The sequence below is a fragment of the Rhinolophus sinicus genome, chromosome 16 (assembly GCF_057876585.1).
Source record: "Rhinolophus sinicus isolate RSI-liver-muscle chromosome 16, RSI-T2T, whole genome shotgun sequence".
Classification (NCBI taxonomy): Eukaryota; Metazoa; Chordata; class Mammalia; order Chiroptera; family Rhinolophidae; genus Rhinolophus; species Rhinolophus sinicus.
Window position 1 is genome coordinate 158,149,516 of NC_142516.1, and position 17,464 is coordinate 158,166,979.

Sequence of the window (17,464 nt, forward strand, 5' to 3'; positions counted from 1 at the left end):
AAGAGTCCAATATGCTTAGAAATATGATCAAACGCTCTTGGATAATTAACCATTTTACATTTTAAGTTATTTTCCAAATATTAAATTATTTATAGTTATATAAATCGATAGGTAGATTGATAAATTGGATTATAAGTGAAAACATTTAGAAAATGTTTTACTTTTAGTTTTAATTTAGATATTCTGTTCTGATAAAAAAGATACTTTCTTATATTAAGAAACATAATCACAGTATTTAGCAGGAATAATTATCAAGGCAGTTGGATAGTACCAGCACTCAGAGAATAATAGAAACCCCACAGGAGAAAGATGATAATTATTGGTAATGCCAAATAAATCTCTTTTAGTGAAAAAGACAGAGCAATTAAAGAAATGGACTTAACCATAAGTATATTCTTTATTTTGATGGAGCATGCTTTAAAGACTCCTATAAACAAAGAATATATATTTATGGAAATATTTGATTGGCATTAAGTAGTCTTTTATTTGTTGAAAATTAAGGTGAAATGATATACCAGTAGATATTCTTGAGAAAAGATAAGAGTTTAATTAAAAAAAAAAAAAAGAACCTCCAAATTGTTTACAATGGATATTTTCCATCATGAAATAATGCTAAGAGAACATATGTAAAGATCATAGCTAAAGGTAATTATAAACATTTTAAAGGAAATGATCTCTTGTTAAAATCTTAGGTTCATTTAAAATACATAAGCTCATCTTGTACTTTTCTCCTGCAATTAAAACTTCTTTTAAGTTTAATACTCTATTGATACACATGTCAGTAAAAATGGCTCAGCTCACATGCTCTGAAGCTATATTAACAAGCCATATGGTTTATAATTTGTAGCTTTCAGAAGAATAAACAATGCAGTGTGTTTGCAAAGTAAGTCATCTGAATAGAGTTATCTAGATACATAAGTTAAGTGGTGTTCATTTTCAGTGCATCCGTTTGACAGAACTTAGGCAGTTGAGTCTGTATTTTTGGATCAGTGACATAAGAAATACACATATAATCGTGGTTAATGTGAGGAAACAATTTACAAAGATATATTGAATATAACTGAGGGTTTTAAGACCTACAGCCATTTTCAGCTCGTCTTTTTATCTACACAGGGGGAATGATTAGGTTTAGTTTCTCTCGAACAATGCATGGTCAGTTATTAACCTATAATGATCAACCACTAGAAGAACACAGTTGAACTAACAGGTTGGCAGAGGAGAGAATTCAGTATTGGTAGGATCATTTGAAATTGCTAAAAATAAGTGAATTACATATGATTATTTTATTTTACTCACTGGTTTTACTGTATTTACAATGCATTGAGTTATGATATCCAATATTTTTAATATGAATAAATTATTATTTGCAGTCATTTGAGAGCATAAATGTATTTGCAATAATAGACATTGCTACAAATATCATACTACCACTCATTATTTGTTAAAATACATAGAAGACAAATTCCTGGAGATGTAATTGGTGAATCACAGCATATGTGTGTGTATTTTAAAAATTGCCAAATATGGGCCACTTCCCCACCCCTTCTCCAAAAAACCTGTAGAAGGAATTCAGGGTATGAACAAGAGCATATGAGAGTTCAGGCTTTTTTATACACACTCAGGCAATGTGTATTATAAATTATTTGGCTTTGCTATCTGACATTTCAAAAAGGCCGTCCTGTTATTTTAATTTACATTTACTTGATTATGACCAAATTTAGTATCATGACATATGTGTATTAATAATTTAAAATTATTTTTATGTAAAATGATTGACGTATAAATTTAAAATACTATTGATAAAATGCTTAAAATCCTTGGAATATCAAGGGGTTTGTACAGATGTTAAGCACAGAAATTACTAAATTTTTCCTTTTGTCATTATATTTATTTAGTTAGTTAGTTATTTAGTCAAAGGTTTTTTTTCTGTAATTTTTAATGAGGTAAGAATAAGCAATGTTTTCATGTAAGAATTCTGGGTTTCCTGACTTTCATGTCTTGTTTAGAAAAAGAAGTTCCTTTCTATTCCTATTTTATAAAGTGCTGGACAATAAATAGGTAGCACATTTTTAGCAATATTCCCATACTTATTGAGATCACTGAAACTCCAGTAGAATAGTAAATAGCAACAGTGACAGTGAAAATCCGTCCCTTTCATGGTAACTCCAGAAATTTTTTCACTAGTGTGACCTTTGCTAAAAATGGCAGCCATAAACTGCATTTGAAATTTAAGTTCTCTTTTAACTTTAAATTTATGCAAAAACTTCATTATAACTACTACAATATTATACTTTTTTTCCTGAATAAGATTCCCTTAATTGGTATTTTTTCCTGAATTAGTGTTAAATCTACTTAGTCATAATTTTATTTTTAAAACTTGTTTCTGGATTTGATTTACATATATATATATATATATATATACATGTGTGTATATATATATGTGTGTGTGTGAGTGTGTGTGTGTGTGTATATATCAAATCTATCCCTTTCTCTCTCTCTCTCTATATATATATATATATGTATATATATATGTCAACAAATCAAATATATATATATATACGTGTGTATATATATATACACAAATATATATATATATATATATATATATATATATATATATATATACATATATTTACCAAATGTATCTCTATATATATTTTGTTTACATGTAAGACCATAAATAAAACTGATACAATGACTTTGGATTGAGCATCAATATTATATCAGCCTTTAATAATTAGATGAGGTACAGGAGACATCTCTGCACTCTTTAAACTTCTTATAAATCTAACATTATTTCAGAATGAAAAGTTTAAAAAAGATAAAATCAGAAAAATAATATACTAACTATGACCACATGAACAACATGGATGAACTTCTAAATATAATGTTGAACAAAAGAAGCTAGATACCGAAAGTAAATGCAGCATAATGCTCTTAGGGTTGGGTTCAGTTTGGGTAATGGCCACAAACTCTAGTCTTCAAGTGTTGAAAGATATATAAATTCACAGTAAAATTATCTAGCTTTCCATTTTATCTGTTGCCAAATTGTTCCCATTTTCCTTTGTTACATTTAATTTTTTGTCCTCTCTAGTTTTTAAACAGTGTATAAGGACCTTCACAAAATTATGGAAAGCAATGTAGTTTGCTTTACCTTATGCACAGATGGGAAAAAAACAAAAACAAAGTCTAAATAGAAAGGAAAACTTACATGAGAGTAAAAACCTAGGAGGACAAATTGGGGAAAAAAAAAAAAAAAGTGAAACCCCTCTTTTTAGCAAATAGAGAATTTTTTAAATAAATAAATTGAATTAACATAATTTTCTTTAGAAAATTTGTAGAGAGCAAAGTGTGATTTTTTAGGTTGTGGAAAATTGTAATTTTAACAATAAAAAACAGCTTTTGCAATGATTTTGATAGAACTCTATAGAAGACTAACATGTACTGAAACTTTTCAAAAATTCTCCCATTCGTTTCATATATTAATTGAATTTTTATTATGTGTCAGTGAGGTTAGAATTTCTGATAAAAAAAAAAAAATACAGAGACGATAACAAAGCAAAATAAGTAGATCTGTCTTCCAAAGGTCTATAGCTTAGGGGACAAAACGCCCCAAACACACGAAGTCTGTAAAATAGTTCATTTATTCTTATTTTTATTATTTGGATTGTTGTCCTCAAATAATTTGCTTGAAATGACAATGCATGCAAGTTTATAGTAGCCATAGGTAAGAAGAGCAAAATAAATCTCATTTGCTTTTCACAGTATGTAAAAGAGAAGGCACTCCAATTAACTGAGTTTAGAGTCTACTTAGATAAAATCAGTTTTCTGTTTCATCATTTTGGAGGAAATTTCTCATTTTTTAATTGCTGTGATACTGGAAACCCAAGATAAATAGCCTTTAAGGTATAAGGTTTCATCATTTTGGAGGAAATTTCTTATTTTTTAATTGCTATGATATTGGAAACCCAAGATAAATAGCCTTTAAGGTATAAGGTGTGGAGAGTAATGATACAAAACTACAACAGAAAAAATAAATGTACAAAATAATAAAGTAATACAAAATAAAACTTATATAAGCAAGATTAAACCTCGACCTTCCATAGCTACCATCTGCTGGAATAGCCATTCAGTAAGTTGTGACAGTTCCTACCATCATCACATAATGCAGTAGTGTCTACATGGTACTTTCTTATACCCAAGAATTGTCCCATGTTACATTTTTCAGGACACTGGATTCTGAGTACTGAGTGATTATTAATCTATCTGATAATAAATCTGTCTCAAGTATGAAAATGGATGCAAATAAATAAGAATACTACCTAGAGTTATTTGGATTTTAATAAGTTCTTAGAAGGAGAATACCATAGTCCAAATAATAACTGAATGGTTTCAACATAAAATGGAAAATGTTTGAAGAAAGAAGGGTGTTTTTTCAATAGCCCTTAAACATCAAAATTATAGGTCTGCTCTACTGTCTTTGCAATGAAATGGATAATTCTAGCATTACAAATCAGTTTCTGTGGTAAGTTATTCATGAGTATAAACTGTTCACTGAAATGTATAGAACACTCCTTCAAAATTTTGTTTCTTTGCGGGGGGGGGGGAGGAGAGAGAGAGAGACAGAGAGAGAGAGAGAGAGAGAGAGAGAGAGAGAATGTGTGTATGTAGATGGAGGTGCATGCATATGTTGTGTAGAGGGGCAGACGGAATGTTGATATGTGCTTCTCTTAAAATAAAAATCTTAAGTCCGCATGTAATAAATCTTTAAATGAGTAGTGGATTATTCATTTATTTTTCCATCCTATAGATGATGCCAAGGCATACATTTTGAACTTATTTCAGCAACAGAGATCACAATACAAATGTTGTATTTCACAGTTGTACTTTTACTGAAAATCAAGTGTGTTTATGGCATAGTCTAGAATTGTTTCTGGGTCACCATTTGCACATTTTTGCATTAATTTCTGATTTTTAAATAACTTTGCATAAGACAAAATGAATGATTTGGGGATCTGAGTCATATGGTAGCACTGTTTCCTACTAAAATTCAAGCTTGAAACACATTCAAGAAAAGGAGGGCTCATCTAAATATTGTATACGAAGAAAATCCTATTTATAATAAAGTAATTTAATAAGTATGATAAGTGAAAAGACCAGGTGCAGATATACCCAAAACATCTGACTATATAGTTGTATAATTAAAACAAATTGAGCTATAAGTAGGTTCAGTAAGATAAACAGATTTGCAAAAATGTGGAAGTTATATATATCTCAAATGCAAGAGTGGAAATTCCATAAGCCTTTCCAGAAAGCTATCTCATTGTGTGCTTTAAGAAATAACCCTGAGATCCTGTGAATTGAAACAAAGCAAGAAAACTTTTCAGCAGCAACCTGCTCCTCCTCCACACCGTGGCCTTGGAGTAATGGAAGGTCAAAATCAGCAATCATCTATCTCCATAATTTCACTAACAATTGACAAACACAATTTAGAAACTGCCAAAAAGTAAAATCAATCTTGTTGTTAGCGAAAATTGTATCTATCTTTTTAGATTTCTCTACTATGGTATGATAAAAACAACAATAAAGAATTCATTCACATTTATCAATGAGTATGAAAGTACTACTTTGTAAATGGTTTGATTCAATTTAACAGAACAGAAAACCCATTTAAATGATATATCTTAGAGAGACCTGGGAAATGCTCTAATATTGTATTTTTTTCTTTACATTTACTAGATGCAGCTATAGTTTTGAAACATAATTAAGGAATATACAATGGTTTGAAAAAAATTGAAGATGCTAATTTATCAGTATATATTTAGTTCACCTCTGAGCTCATACTATATCTTCTGGAATTTTCTAGACATTAAAAATATATTACAATTGAAGGAAGATGGTTGAAAATTTTATAGTATAAGAAAATTTTTAAAGATGTGAATAATAATGGCTAGTTTAAATATTGGACAACCATTATATATATAAATATATATATATTTATAAAAAATAAATTTTAAACATTGACACGTAAAAAATATGCAAATCAGTGTATAATTAGAAGTGATAGTGTTAGAAGGTGATAGCAAGTTGGAGATTGGTGCAACTGAATTTTTAGTTACTATTATTATTTATTAAGTAAATACAATTTGCCAATTAACTGTAACTACATACACGTAGATACATAAAAACTCATGATAGGTATTTATTTTAAGTAAATACAATGGATCGGTACACACAGTATTTTACGATTTCCTGCTCTAATCTCAGAGTATTTATTTTCAGTTTCTGTTCTTTCTTTTCCCCGATAAGGGGTTTGCACCACTGAGTTGTTACAAAAAACATGAGGTTAAATATGAAAATGGACTGATGAAGTACCTATAACATGAGCTATATTAAAGTTGATATCATTGTCGTCATCATCATCATCATCATCATCAGTAGAGCTAGCAGAACTGTGGTTTTGATCACACACTGACTTCATCTCTGTGATGTAATATTTTGTGCACTGAGGTGAAAGAAGTATTATGTTGTAATCCTTTTAGCAGGATTGATACTTTTCTGAGATCTAAATTAACTGCAATTCTCAACCCTCTGAAGACAAATAGGAGCCATGATATTCCCCACATAACACATGAAGTTATACCTTTTCATTATAATTATCTTTCGTGTTAGTTTCTTTGTGTGTTAGTTGATTCAGCCAGTGGCTTAAATTATATGTGTATATATATATATATATATATATATATATATATATATATATATGACTGAAATAAATTATTAAACAATTTTTTTCAATAGCTATGAGTTTATAAAAAAATGAGCAATGAGTATAGAGAGTTTTCATATAACCCTTTCTCCCAATACACACAGACACAGACACACACACACACACACACACACACACACACATTTTCCCTATTAACAGCTTGCATTAGTGTGGTATATTTGTCCCACTTTGTGAGCCAATAGTGATACAATATCACTAACTAAAGTCTATAATTATGTTAGGGTCACTCTTTGTATTGTACATTTTGAAAAATGCATAATGACATATATCCATTATTATAATATCATACAAAATTATATCACTCCTCTAAGTATGCCCTGTGCTCCACCTAACATCACTCCTTCCCTTGTCCCCAACCCCCTGGAAAGTATTGATCTTTTTATTGTTTTTTGCTTTTTTTACAGTGTCATACAGTTGAAATTGTATAGTATTTAATTTTTTTTGTTATTAGCTACTTTCACTTAGCAATATGTTTCCTCTATATCTTTTCATAGCTAATAGCTAATTTCTTTTTATCACAGAATAATAATCTATTCAAGTCTGGATGAACCACAGTTTGTTTATCCATTCATCTATTGAAGTACATCTTGGTATGTTTCAGAAATTTTGAATAAAGTTGTTATGTTTTATATTTACCAAAAAAAAAACACCCCAAAAAACTGAGATATATTTATTTTAATTATTGATTTTTGCTTTTCACAAATATTATAAGCCAAGTATCCTTTTTTTTAAAAGCCAAACAGATTAGTTTCTGTAGAATTGTGCCAGTAAAAGTGTTACACTTATGTAAATTAATATCTGGTGTAGTCTCTTTTCTGATGTTCTTTACCTTGCAGATCATTCTTAAGAGTAGCTGTACATTTGAACAATCTCACCTACACAGAAAGCCTTGGCCATTTAAATACAATTATGTGAAGACACTTAGAAGGATGAGAATATTTTTTTACTATATATGGGCATATCACTATTATAAAACATGAGTGTCCTGGTATTATAATAGGAAGAAGGCCTCTTATGGGTTACTGCAGAATTCTAAGGTACTTAATATATTTCACTTTAATAACTTCTCAGCAGCACAATAATACTGGATACTTGTAGTACAAAAAAATTTAATGCATTTCTTTATGAAAACAGTAGTGGTAAAAAAGAAAATATGGTGCCACAGGAAAGTACCTGTAATCAAATATCAGGAAAGGAGTGGCTATATGTCTACTACCCTAGAATAAGCTGACATCCTAGATTTTTTGTGGATCTACTAAAGCAGAGCCTGCCCAGAAAAACCAGAAAAATACCCTTGTAGTTTATTTGTTTTTAACTTTTATTTGTTTTTCTCATGATAAAAAATTAGCTCCACAAGCTTACCTGTTTTTTATTACTAGTAAATATCTACTGTATAAAATGTTGCTTAAACATTATAAGCTTTCAATAGATATTTATGAAATAAAGAATTATTCCTGGTATACAAAATACAAAGCAATTTCTCCAAGCCATGACAAAGTGAATCCCAGTATGGTATGATTTCTGGGCACTGAATTAAAAGTCCACGAAAAGAGAAGATCCCATATTGTTATAAATTTATGCTAAAAAAGTAAAGGACTGTGGGGGGGGAGAAGTGAGGGTAAGGGGGATCGAATATATGGTGATGGAAGAACTGACTCTGGGTGATGAACATACAATGGGATTTATAGATGATGTAATACAGAATTGTACACCTGAAATCTATGTAATTTTACTAACAATTGTCACCCCAATAAATTTAATTAAAAAAAAAAAAAAAGTAAAATCTAAACTAAGACGATGAGCATTCTTAAACCACCTGAACTAATGAAAAGAGAGAAAATGCCCCAAAATCAACTTAAAGCATTCTTGATCATGTATTTTAAAAATTAAGGTTGCTTAAAATTTTATTCTTTTAATAAGTGCTACTTGAAATGCTACTTCTTAAATTTTGTTCATGTTTTAAATGATCAATTTCTGAACTGATAGAGTTCAAATTAATGATTTATTCAAAAAAGCTTCAGTGAAAACAAGTTTAAAGTGAACTGAAGAAGAGACTTCTGCTTCTGGACAGACTGAGTAGCCATACTTTTCCTTATACCTTTCCGTAAAAGTACAGTTAAAATCCTGGACATTATATATGAAACAAACATAAGAAGACTAAGAAATGTGTATAGAAGGCAGCAAACTGGTTAGGGACTCTGCGACTTGACAAAGGACATAGCTGTGAGTTCCATGGTTTGTTTTTTGTTTTCTTGTTTTTCTAATCTCATTGAACCCACACTTGTACGGGACAAACCAACAACCCAGAAAAACCAATAGACACAAACTAAAAAACCTACAAAAGCCCGCTCTCTTGAGCCAAAAGATCAGGAAAGGGACAGCCAGTGCAACAAAACTTATAGATAATAACCATTCTAACCCATCCAAACGCCACAGAGAAAACACTGGCCCCCAACCCCACTGGCAAGGCTGAGTGGGGAACCTAGACTTCCACCCTCTAGTGGGTGTCCGATCCTCCTGAGGTGGTGTCAGAGAAGACCAAGTGCCGAGCTAGGCATTCATCTCCACCATGCTGTATGAGAAGTGCCCCTCTCTCCTCTGGTGGGGAGTTTCATTGGAGACTGTGGGAACCTAGACTGGCAACTCTATCGGATAGTAAGAGAAAAACCCTACCCCCTCCCAGCTAGAGTGGAATCAGAGGAGGCCTAGCGGAGAGTCAGAACTTTCACCACCACCCAGCTACAATGAGGCCCTGCAGTGCCAGTAGAGGTCACTGGGGGAGCCCCTCTAGCAGGGAGCTTGTTAAAAAAAAAAATAAATAAATAAAAAAAAAATAAAAAGTAAAGGACTGTATTATGTGTATATGCATATGTGTTTTGTGTATATATAATAGTGAATGAATCTACATCTATCTATCTCTATCTATCTAGCATCTATCTACACAAGTTATGGTTAAACTTTCCATGTAGTTTTTTAAAAGTTGGACATTTTTGTTAGATTGTAAAATGGATACAAATTTTTCTCCTTGTTTCAGCTATGCTATTGCACCGTGATATTGCAAATACTCCCAATAAGAGGTAAAGTGTATCCCTCTGCTCTTTGATTCTGGCTTGAAGAAGAAGCTTGTATTGGTCATAGCACATTATAAATGAAATGCAAACAGAGACTTAAACGTGTTTGCACATCAGCAGGTTTTTTTTTTTGTTTTTTTTTTTTTTTTTTTTTTTTTTTTCTGCCTTTGGAAATCCTGAGACTACCATGTAATACCACAGGAAAAAGCCGAGACTAGACTACTGGGTTACATGGGACCATGAAGAGGAGAAATGAGTTGTCCCAGCACCCATCCTATTCCATCAGGCTTCCAACTACTGAGTATTTGAGTGAGGCCATCCTAGAACATTCAAGAGCCATGTAAAACATCAGCTGGTAATACATGCATAAAAGAACCCAGCAGAGATCAACTACGCTGGCCCCAAAGGATCACACAGCTGAGTCACAAAATTATGGACTGAATAAAATGATTTTCTTTAAGACACTAAGTTTGTTTTAGTTTTATTATTCAGGGAAATCTGACTTATTTGTGTTTTTACACTTTGTAAACAAAATAGTCCCAGGTACCACTTCTTTTTAGAAAGACTAAATTAGGATGGGGTAGTGTGAAGCTAATATACTGCATGGATATAGAAGTGGGCTGAATAATATGCAGAGCACAGTGGAGAATACTAGTAATTATCTAATAGTTTTATAAAAAATTTATTTCATACTCTCTTCAATTAACAAATGTTGCATTTCATTATTATAGTCCATGAGGTTTAAATTATTTTTGTGTGAGTTCTTCAATGAATATTATACAATGTTTTTCATTTTGCCGTCTGATCATTTGAGATTTATTCTTATATTTCTGGCTTCTTATATTTAATGAGTTTTTTTTTTTGTCAAATACATGGATTTATCTTATTTCTGATAAAAACATTCACTTGTGAGTTCACAAGATTATTTGATTAACATCTTATAGCATTTTATAACATTCTAGTTAAGTTTAAATATACACATACAAAAATACACCTTTATTTTTATTATTTTATTTTTTTACTGAGATATACTTGACATACAACATTATATTAGTTTCAGGTATACAACATAAGGTTTAATATTTATATATGTTGAGAAATGATCACCACAATACATCTAGGTAATATCCATCATCATACTCAACTAGAATTTTTTTTCTTGTGATGACAACTTTTAAGATTCACTCTGTAACTAGCCTCCAAATATGTACTATTACTATCATCACTATGCCATACGTTACGTTTCCAGGACTTATTTTATAACTGGAGGTCTGTACATTTTGACTCTCTTCACCTATTTTGCTCACCTTCAACCTCCAACTCTGGCAACAACCAATCTGTTTTCCCTATAGTGACTGTGGTTATTTATTTATTTATTTATTTATTTATTTATTTATTGTAGATTCCACATATAAGTCAGATCTTACGGTATTTGTCTTTATCTGTCTGACTTATTTGACTCAGCACAATGCCAGTCTCCAACAATAACAGGTGAGGACACCCAAGGTTTGGCAAACAGCTCTTGGGGGTTTCCAGTACCCTGTATCAAGTAAAATGTATCACAGGTGGGCAAAAGGCTCACCGTATGCTGAATCACCAGCCAGAACAAACTATGGGTTCCAGCCCTAAGGCCAGAAGAGCGGTCAGCTTGAAATGAGGTTTCAAGCTCATGAAGGAGGCCCTGGCTAGGGGTTCTGGAAAAGATGCTTCTTGTTTGCTGATGTTAGTTTTGAAAAAAAATACTCACTTATCTGGATAGACTGGTGTGCACATGTGACATGAAGGACTGCTGCTGCAGCCAGAGAAGGTAGCTGGAGGATACAGTTCACACATATGAAGCCTGACACTTAAGTGTGTGAACTTGTAGCAACAATGTTTTTTGATATCAGAGGGATTATTCATTATGAATCTGTATCAACTGGACAGTTAACTGAGTTTACTATATGGAAGTGCTGAAAATGCTGCATGAAAAAGTTAGACAAAAATTACTTCAAATTTTCACCAACAAGTCATGGCTCTTGCATCACAACAATGCACCAGCTCGTACAGCACTGTCTGTGAGAGAGTTTTTAACCAGTAAACAAATAATTGTATTGGAATACACTCCCTACTCACACGACCTGGCCACAAATGACTTCTTCCTTTACCTAAAGATAAAGGAAATGTTGAAAGGAAGGCAGTTTCATGACATTCAGGACATCAAGTGTAATACAACAGCAGCTCTGATGACCATTCCAGAAAAAGTGTTCCAAAATTTCTTTGAAGGATAGATTAGGCACTGTTGTCAGTGCATAGCTTCCCAAGGGGAGTACTTGGAAGGTGACTATAATGATATTCAGCAATGAGGTATGTATAACTTTTTCTAGGATGAGTTTGTGATCTTAATTGTCAGAACTTGTAGAGGACAGCAAAGTGAAGACCATTACAGAGAAAGAGGCTGAGCTTTTTTTGACAGAACTTCCATTGCTTATCTCATCTCTGGACATTTCAGAAATAGGAGTAAATATGCTGTTAATACAATTTAAGTTGGGTTTCCTCTCATGTGCATTAGAAGCATCCAAACTGACACTTAAGATTGTACATCTCATAATTATTATGTCCGTCTTTTTTCCATAGTTTTATTTCAATATCTCTTTCTATATATTGAACACATTCTTTGTTCTGACTTTGATGCTTGCTTTTTTGTTTCATCTTTACTCCAATGCTAGTTTCTCTCCGTCTCTCTCTCTCTATATCTGAAATACTCTAAAACTTTTTGAACTTCTTGTTTATCATGTGTTTATTCCTTTCTCTATTTCTATAGTCTTATGTCATCATGGGAGGTACAGAAGACAAGGAACGCTCCTACTCTGGCAAGTGGAACCTTAAACCTTACTTTGAATTTGAATAACCCATCACACTGTTTTTTTGTTGCACAAATCTAAATTAAATGGAACTACCCACTCAATAATTCATTGTTTGAATGCATTTTAAATTGTCAAATTTAGACTAAAAACAAAAGAACAATGAACACAGGTTTTAACATCTGCAACTGTTTCACTTATGTCTCTCCGAAAATTCAGATACTCATTCCCATATTTGTGATATGTCTCCTTACTTGTGAGAAAGAATTACTGTCCTATATATAATAACTGATATAAAAATTTAGTAAGATATCATTTGATTATATACAAATGATGTGGCACAGCACATACAGAAGATCCACAGTGCCTCTGGGGTGATAGTAAGGACAGTGTGCCTTTCTCTAAGAAATAGATGAATTTTGTAAGTAGGGCATGAAATGGCAACTCTTCTTCTCCTAGAGATGTGTGCTTTCCCTAAACCTGTTATAAACATATACGCACAGCATCTCTGGTACAATAATAAAAAAAAAAATGATCCTAGTATTATAATTAGAAAAAAAAGGGAAATTGTTATATACCAGCCAAAAATTCATAACAATCAAAACATTTTGTTCAGCTCTACTTTTGAAGGTGGTATGGAAATTATGGAGGAAATAAAGTAAAATCAAAATGCGCCCTTAGGTTAATATTCTCTTATGGAAATAAAGAACACAGTTATATTTATAATAGCCCTCTTGAATAAACACCTTTTAATGTATAAATATGCTGTTTAAATAGTTTATATAATGAATTGCTTATTAAACCAATCAACACAAAAACACTTCTCAAGTCAATCAATATAAATAGGTGATAAATCATTTGCTAATTCAACACTAAACTCAAGTTTTTGTCCATCTATTGTATCTTTAAACTTGTCCCCTTCTTTATTACAGGCCTCGGCCATCATCAGTTAAATAAATTCAGATCTTCCCATCTTAAAAATAAAAAAAGAAAAAAAAAACAAATATTGTCTCTATAAAAATCCTCTTTAATGTCGATCACAGGACGTATTACTAGTAGAAGGTTTAACATGCTCTGTATAGTGTTTTGGTCTCCAAGTATCCTTTTACTCTACCCATTAGTACAAGTAAAGTTAAAACAGAGTTGAAACAGAGGCCAAACCCTGTGTCTCCCAGAGTTCAGTAGTATGCGCTCTCTACCCCAAAATAGAACCCTCTCTCCTAACAATAACGATCATAGCAAGGATAATAAATTCCAGGCCTTTATTTCTGGCTCAGACATCTATATAGATTCTAGAAGAGAATATTCAACTCTTTCTTGAATCTCTTTATGTGCATGTTCCTCAAGCACCACAAAACAGACATCTCCAAACTTTAGTCTTATTTGCACTGAATATCTTAGTATAGTACTGCACTACCACATATCTGAACAATCTTCCCATTACACTGTAAACCACTTGAGGAAATAAACTATTTTTTTTTGTCTTAAGTCTTCTATGCTTAATACAATGTATGCTACATAAAAAGTGATCAAAGTATATATTTAATAAATGAATACACCTGTATGATTTTAATGTCTTCTGTCTATGACTTATGCCTTTGTGTAGATCTATAATAAATACAGTAAATAAGAAATAAGTAAAGTACAATATCATTGTCTTCTCAATACTGTTAGCTAAATTATTAAGTAAATTATAAACCTAAGATTAGCTGTGTGGCAACAACTTATAACCAATCTAAACAAAGCCATAACTTGCACCGAATACTGTATAAAATAGGAAAGTAAGAACATTACATAATAATGTATTAAGCTTTAATATGAAATGAATACTGAATTACCTGAGGGAAGACCTCATGGGTTTTAATCATAGAAGTGTAGGGATCACAAACAAAAATCCAGTTGATAGTCTAATTGCCACTCCCCAGACCACTGAACACAATTATAATGAATGAAATGATACAGCAAAAAAGTCATTACTAGAAAAAGCATAGTGAGGCTTTATCTCGAATGAAAGAAAAGAAAGATTTTATCTGATCCTGTTGAATATGTCAGCTAGGAGAAACAGAACAATAAAATTAATAATGTGTTCCCTGATAATAGAGGAGCAAGCTGAATGATGAATCAGATAGGATGGCAGATAGTGAACCTGAAAACCTTGGAACTGATACCAATAAGACTGAGAGGAGTGTTTATGAAAGGCAAACAAATGAAAAAAGTAAAAATGATAATGGACACAATGATGGTGATTTAGGTAATGCTGAGAGGCTTATCTTTGAGAGAAATAAAGGAATAATGAATGCCCTAAGTTTGTTCAAAGTGCATGTGAGCTGAATTCGAAAAAATAAAAAAGGAAACAAGTTTGTGATGCTACATATTGTGAATCAATGTCTGAAAGTGGTTATTTAAAGTTTTATAGTTACAACTTCTATGGAATTATTCTTAAAGAGATGGTTCTCATCACCATCTAGTATGCAGTCCATATAATAACTATGTTATATACTAGTCTATACTGAGGCAAAACGTGTATAACTATAATAGCTTAATTTCAGGAATCAACTTGCATATTTGTCTCAGTTTATCCTGGCTTATTATCCTTCTTTTCAGGTTCCTGTTTTAAAGCAAACTTTCTGGGAAGCTATTCCTAAGTAAGGTATTCGCCAAAACACAGAAGGCAGGGGTCAGTCTTGTTCAGCCCAGACCTGTTACAGGTTTTCCCCAGTCTCGGGCAGCTGACTTCTCTGGAACCATGACAGATCCTGCTTGGGATCTCAGCCATTTATAAATAAACAACAGCAAAAATATTGTGAAAAAATAGTAATTTTAAATAATCCCCTTCCATTCATTCTACTTTCCCCTGGAAACTTTGGTGCTCACACTACAATCAAACATTCTTTGGGCTCCTCTTTCCAATCTGCTCATACTTCCAGCATTTGTTATATACAATTCTTACTGTGCCCCCTTGGGCATCATATCTATTTTAAGTAAACTGACCTGAAAATTTAAAATTCCACAGAATGCTCTCCTCAGCACCTAGGATTAATTAAGTTCTTCCTTCTCTTGCAGCAATCTAGCTTATTAAACAAGTTAAATGATACTAAACAACGCTGCCTGTGGTAACAGATACCCATCTCATCTATCATGGTACCTATACATCTAGATAGACCATACACTTTCTTCCGCATCCCCAACATTGCTATGTAATGTTTATACTTTCACTATCAAACAAAATTCTTCCAAATTTCATATTTCTGACATCCATTATAAGAATATCTGCATTACATCTTTTAAAGATATCTTTAATTCTTTGCATGATTCCATTGTCTTCAAGTCTACCATGTTTCTTATATTTTTTCTTTTTATTATACGCATCTCTGGACTCATGGGTGATCATCTAAACTTTTATTTACAATTTCGCATCCAAGCATTCTTAAAAATATAATTTAAAGTGAAACTTAAAGGTAACATTTTATTGGGATGTGCAAGGCTAGGAGTAGAGAGTAAGAGAAAAAGGAAGACCTGTAGAGAAGAATGGCAAGTGCACATATTGTCCACTGAAGAAAAGAGACAGAGCCAGTCAATCAGTGTGGAGGGATACATCTGGGCATGCTGTACTGAAACAGTCTATGAAAAGAGAGAACAAAGAAGGAATTTATCTGCAGAACCATCTCTCATCCCACAATGATCAAAATTTATCATAGGAATTAACTTCTCTGCAGTTCTGGTAGTGGTCACTTGACTCTTTCAACAGCCACCAGGAAAGCCAGAAACCTTAATACACTGTTTAATTCTGGAAGAATTGGGAAAAGCCAGGCTTTAGCCCTCAATGGAGGGACTGCTCAGCCTTGAACAAAAATATTTGTTGTGTTGCCTGGAACAGAATAAATAGTTGAGAGTTGGGAGAAAGCCAAGAGTAGGAAAATCTAAAATATTTCATACAAAATCTGACTGTATCCCATTCTAAGAGGAACTGCACAGTGGATCAATTTTCTGATCTATCTTATGCTTTTTAGATCTAGAATGTTGAATCTTACAGTTCAAAATTTTGCGTGACATGAAAAGAAAATCCCAAATACTCTACAATCCCTTCCAGATGACAGAATAGAAATAATTACTTTCTAACTCATTCAATGGGGCCAGTATTACCTTAATACCAATACCAGAAAAATACATTATAAGAAAAGGATACCATAGACCAATATCTCTTATGAAGAGAAATGCAAAAATCTAGCACACAGTATTAGCAAATTGAATTCTATAATGTATACAAAGACATATACACTACAATCAAGTGGGATTTATCCCAGGTATGTAAGTGTGAGTCAACATTTGAAAATCAACTAATGTAACCCTCTCATCAATAGGAAAAACAAAAAAAAAATTCTTATCTATAGGTGTAGAGAAATAATTTGAAATAAATCTAACTCTTCTCATGATAAAACTCTCAGTGAATTAGGAATAGAGAGAAACTTCCTCAACTTGAAAAGAATATCGACAAAATAACTACAGCGAATACCATACTTAATGGTGAGAAATTGGAATCTTTCCCATTACAATTAGCTAAAAGACAAGACTGTTCCCTCTCACCTCTTATTTTCAACATTGTATTGAAACTACTAGTTAATGCTGTAAGACAAAAACCCATAAAGCGTGCATATTGAGAAGAAAAAAGTAATAATGTCTTTGTAGACATGATCATCTATATATAAAATTCAAAAAATCAGCAACAAAAAAACCTCTTGGAACTAAAAAGCAATTACAGCAAG